This window comes from Dama dama, chromosome 30 (assembly GCF_033118175.1).
Source record: "Dama dama isolate Ldn47 chromosome 30, ASM3311817v1, whole genome shotgun sequence".
NCBI lineage: Eukaryota > Metazoa > Chordata > Mammalia > Artiodactyla > Cervidae > Dama > Dama dama.
In genome coordinates, this window is record NC_083710.1 from 13984003 (window position 1) to 13989869 (window position 5867).

The window sequence follows — 5867 nt, forward strand, 5'->3', positions numbered from 1 at the left end:
GCACTGACTTAGAAACTTAGAAGAAAAGAAACTGCATCTTAAAAAATCACAATCAAAGACAGACACAAGAAGTCTATAATGCCATTTGGAATTCTCAATATGATGTAATTAAATGTGGCCATAGGGAAAAAAAAAAGGCAGGAAATCAGAAGAACAGATCAGGATGGTAACAAGATGAAACGGGGAAAGAAAGCACAGATAATATGCAAAGACAAATCTTCATTGACAGAATTAAGTCATCCACTAGAGGAAACTGAAAAACAGAAATATTACTAAAAAAACTGAAACAAGAAACATTCAACATATTTGCAAAATGTTCTTAGAATCAAGAGGAAAAATGCAAATGAGTTTTAAATTTTGAGAAAGATGTTGCCAAATACAGAAGGCAGAGGATGAAGATACAGTATATTTGATAGCACTGAATTAACCTTGTTAAATATGGTAATAACATAATAATGATAATCAGAAAATACCACCATTCTCATAAAATATCTCAAAATATTTATGGAAAAATATCATATCTGCAACTTATTTCCAACTGACTGAACTTATCTATGCACACACAGGTATGTGTATATACAGAGACACATATATATCCATCTATCTATTTGATATATGCCATCTATCCCTACATATATAGAGAGATACGCATGTGTATATAAGTATATATAGAGTGTGCCTATAATGTGTGCAAGAAGAGAGAGAAAGCAAATGTGGCAACATAATAATATTTGAAAGGCATGTAGGTTTTGTTTTCTTAATATTTTTGCTTTTTCAACTTTTATATTTTTAATTAAAGTATAGAGGAAAGCATTATGATATAAAAGGAGTTATATTTCAGCCAAAAGTAAAAGAAAATTATTTACATATCAAAAAAATGAATTACAAATGAAAAATTTAAAAATCTCAGAGATACATTGGGGCAGCCAAATATATTATAAAAAATTAATGACATGATTGAACTCAAAGTCTGGATAAAGTTCTAAAAATAGTGGAAATGTCTACAAATATTTTGTGGAAAATACAGCAATACAAGATGTTTTATATAGTCTATTATTTTTTGGTGAAAGTAATTTTAAAGCATTAACATATGCTCAATCAAACATTTGCCTTTCTTGGGAAAAATTGAAATTCAAATCAACTGAGAAAGAAATCACAAGCAAGAGAAAGAATGACATTTAAAAAAACACCAAAGGTTCTGGGCCTCCCGATGCTTACCACAGGCTGTGTTCTTACACTGACTGTATAGAAAGAGGAGGCAGAGTAAATCCACCCCATATACACCTCAGCCCAGGCAGGCCCTTTACCTGGTCTGTATTGTGAATGGGGAGACATGGAAAAAAAAAAAAACACCAAAGGTTCTAATTGTCACACAAGACATTGTTATGACTATCATAAAATGTTAAGAACCGTGATTAAAAAAATACAAAAACAAGTTATAACAAAAGCCTAGGCCCAAACTAAGATTCTATTTTAAAAGACTGAAAAGGTGAAGGAGAGAGGGAAAATGTGTTAAAAAAGTAAAAGTCAGAAGGTGCCATGTTATTCTTGAGTTTGATTATCATTTAAACATCATCAAAGAGTTGTTAGAGTAAATTTTGATAAATATATTTGTTAACATTTTTAAATGCCCACTTTCCAAATCAATACAGTAGATAAAAGCAAAGAAAACACAATTCAAAGACAGGAAAAAACAGATAGAAAATGAATGAGTTAAAAATGAAGATGTATGATGTTAGGGAGTGTTCTAATTTCATTCTTTTACATATAGCTGTCCAATTTTCCCAGCACCACCTATTAAAGAGACTATCTTTTCTCCACTGTATGCTCTTGCCTCCTTCGTCATGTTAGGTGAACATAGGTGTATGGGTTTATCTCTGGGCTTTCTATCTTATTGCATTGATCTATATTTGTGTGTGTGTGTGTGTGTGTGTGTGTGTGTGTGTGTGTGTGTGTGCCTGTACTATACTGTCTTGTTTACTATAGCTTTGTAGTATAGTCTGAAGTCAGGGAACCTGATTTCTTCACTTTGTTTTTTTTTTCTCAAGATTGCTTTGGACATTTCAGGTCTTTTGAGTTTCCACACAAATTGTAAAAATGTTTGTTCTAATTCTGTGAAAAATGCCATTGGTAATTTGATAGGGATTTCATTGAATCTGTAGATTGTTTTGGTAGTAGAGTCAGTTTTCACAATATTGATTCTTATAATGCAAGAACATGGTATATCTCTCCATATGTTTGTGTCACCTTACTTTCATTAATATCTTATAGTTTTCTGCATACATGTCTTTTGCCTCCTTAGGTAGGTTTATTCATAGGCATTTTATTCTTTTTGTTGCAGTAAGACCTAAATGTAAGCCTGGACAGTATAAAACTCTTAGAGGAAAACAGAAGTAGAACACTGACATTTGATCTTTTTTGACCCACTTTCTAGATTAGTAAAAATAAAAACAAAAATGAACAAATGGGAGCTAATTAAACTTAAACGCTTTTACATAGCAAAGGAAACCATCAACAAGAAAACAACAACAACAACAACCTTCAGAATGGCAGGAAATATTTGCAAATGAAACAACTGACAAGGGATTAATTTCCAAAATATACAAACAGCTTACACAGCTCAATATACAAAAAAAGAAGAAAAAAATCCAATCAAAAAAGTGGGCAGAAGATCTAAACAGACATTTCACCAAGGAAACATACAGATGGCCAAGAAACACATGTAAAGATATTCAGCATCAGTAATTATTAGAGAAACACAAATCAAAACTGTAATAAGGTATCACTTCACATAGGTCAGAATGGCCATCATCAAAAAATCCACTCGGTTGGCCAAAAAGTTCATTTGTGTTTTTCTGTAAAATGTTACAGAAAAAGCTGAACAAACTTTTTTGGCCAGCCCAGTACAAACAATAAATGCGGGAGAGGGTATGGAGTAAAGTGAACCCTCTTACATTGTTTGTGGGAATGTAAATTGACACAGCTATTATGGAAAACAATACAGAGATTCCTTAAAAAACTAAAAGTAGAAATAATAATGACCCAGAAATCCTATTCCTGGGCATACACCTGGAGAAAACCATAATTCAGAAAAGACACAGGAACCCCAATATTCATTGGAGCCCTATTTACAATAACCAGGATATGGAAGCAACCTAAATGTCCATCAACAGAGGAAGGGATAAAGAAGAAGGAATATAGACATAAAAAGGAACAGAACTGTGTGATTTGCAGAGACATGGATGGCTGTAGAGACTGTCATAGAGAGTGGAGTTAACTCAGAAAAAGAAAAACAAATATTGTATTGTAAGACTTACATATGGAATCTAAAAGCGGTGCAGATGAAGTCATTTGCAAAGCTGAAATAGAGACACAGATGTAGAGGACAAACGTATGGACAGCCACGTGGAGGGAGGGTGAATTGGGAGTTTGAGACTGATATATGTACACCACTATATATATTTTATGTATATATTTCAGTCGCGTGCAACTCTCTTAAACCCCCCTGGCAGAATGTAGTCCGCCAGTCTCCTCTGTCCATGGAATTCTCCAAGGAAGAATACTGGAGTGAGTTGCCATTTCCTTCTCCAGGGGGAACTTCCTGACCCAGGGATCAAACCCAGGTCTCCTGCATTGCAAGGCAGATTCTTTCCCTCTGAGCCACCAGGGAAGCCTTAAATATAAAGTAGATAACGAAGACAACCTACTGCATAGCACAGGGAAATCTACTCCGTGCTCTGTGGTGAACTAAATGCTAAGGAAATTCAAAAAGGAGGAGATATATGTATATACCTGATTCACTGTGCTATGCAGTAGAAATTAGAACAGCGTTGTAAAGCAGCTATATCTCAATAAAACTTAACTTTAAGAAAAAGAAGGCGGAGGCGGCAGTGCTCCTCCAGGTCTGTGTTACACACAGCTGCTCCTGGCGTGTGTTCCAACAGCTTGTGCACATGCACATTCGGGGTGCTGGCCACCGTCTCCACCAAGCCGGGCTTCAGCAGGGAGGCGAACACGGGCTTCTGCTTCTGTGGCTTAGTGTGTGTTAGTGTGTTAGTCGCTCAGTCATATCCGACTCCTTGCAATCCCATGGACTATATAGCACACCAGGCTCCTCTGTTTATGAAATTCTCCAGGCAAGAAACCTGGAGTGGGCTGCCATTTCCTTCCTCATGAAAAGTGAAAGAGAAGTTACTCAGTCGTGTCCAACTCTTTGCGACCCCATAGACTGTAGCCTACCAGCCTCCTCAGTCCATGGAATTTTCCAGGTAGGAGTACTGGAGTGGGTTGCCATTTCCTTTTCCAAGGTTATCAACAATTCCCTCACGCAAATATTTCTCAACTGGGACTTCAGTTTCTCCATGTCTTCGACTGTTGCCTCCGTTGTGGTGACTGTTTCAAATATCCTCAGCTCAGCGAATAGCTTGAGTGCAAGGTCCCTCTGCCCCACACCTGAATTCTAGGAGGGTTCTGGGTGAGTTGTCCTTGGGCAACCTCTGCTTTTCCATACCTGACTCAGAGGTCCAACTGTGCCTTGACCCCTGGTGGCTGCTCCCCTCATCTCTCAAACCTGGAGGAGTTCTCACGTTAGATGGGGAAGAAGTCCAACTGTGAAAAGCCTCTTTGCTTGCTGCTCCTTCAAGTGGGAGCCTGCCTTCTGAAACCTCTGTGCAACCCAGGTGTCTCCTAGGGGTCTGTGACCTCACACATGACATGTGGAGGGTCAAGGTTGACATTCTCTTCCCACCCGGATGGGGCTGAGCCCAGGCAGCCCTGTCGTGGAGGCAGGGTGCTCTTGGTAGGCTCACTGTGTGCTGGGCCTAGCTGCCAGCCTTCACTGGGCTTGACTGGGGTCTGATACTGTGAGTGAGACGGCCTGAGACCTGGGACCTGGGTCCCTTTGCTGTGGTGCTTGCATTGATACCTCAAGCAACAAAATAATGAGGAATTATAAGGGACTATTAATAAATATCATTATGCACATTTGCAGTTGGGACAAATTATGGACAAGATACAAAAAGACCAAAAGCCCAGCTGCCACTTCTAAAGAGCCAGGAGCAAAACCTAGGTACTCTACTGTACCTGGGGCTTCCCTGGTGGCCCAGTGGTAGAGTCCGCTTGCAGGCAAAAAACTCAAGAGGCGCAGGTTCGATCTCTGGGTGGGGAAGATGTCCTGGAGGAGGGCATGGCAACCCGCTCCAGTATTCTTGCCTGGAGAATTCCATGGATAGACAAGCCTGACATGTTACATTTCATGGGGTCACAGAGTTGGAGACCACTGGGTGACTGAACACATTCTGGACATGCCCTTGCACACACCGCCACCAAGGGGGTGTGCAAACCACCCAATCCATCCCTCCAGCCGGACTCTCAGGACACACCCCTACCCTCACGACATTTAAGGAACCAACTTGCCCCTCTAGGGGCGAGGGAACCCAGTTACTTGTTCTTGCTTCCCTACCAGCTCCGCTGTAGCAGGACCCCCTTTAAAACTGCTTGAATGTCTTGTCTGGCTCATCTCAATTTCTATTGATTAAGGGAATCAAAAGCCCTGGTGGGTAATATGAAGAGGTACCCTCCCCACTTCGACAGGTGAGACTTACTGAAGGTGACAGCTAGGCTTCCAGCTCCAGACCTTCCCATCTGCCCAAGGAGGGCAGTCAGCCACAGGGGAGTCAGGAGGTGCCCGCTCACTGCAGGCAAGTTCTGTGGGCATGTGCCCACCTGGCCTCACAGCCATCTCTTCCTGCAGGCCATCCCAGGCTCCATGCTGGGTGGAGAGGGCCAGGATGCCCCGGGGCAGGGAGGAGCCCCTGATCCCCGGGGAGGTGCCCCTGTCCAGGAAGACCCTTCGCCACAAGCGGCGG

At 40.7% G+C, this 5867-nt stretch overlaps 1 non-coding gene across 1 annotated transcript; it reads left to right on the forward strand.

The window, feature by feature from the left end:
* Nucleotides 1-1201: 1201 nt before the first annotated feature.
* On the forward strand, nt 1202-1337 carry LOC133049759 (small nucleolar RNA SNORA51). Its single transcript, XR_009691449.1, has one exon. It is a non-coding gene; the product is annotated as a small nucleolar RNA SNORA51 (small nucleolar RNA).
* Nucleotides 1338-5867: the final 4530 nt, after the last annotated feature.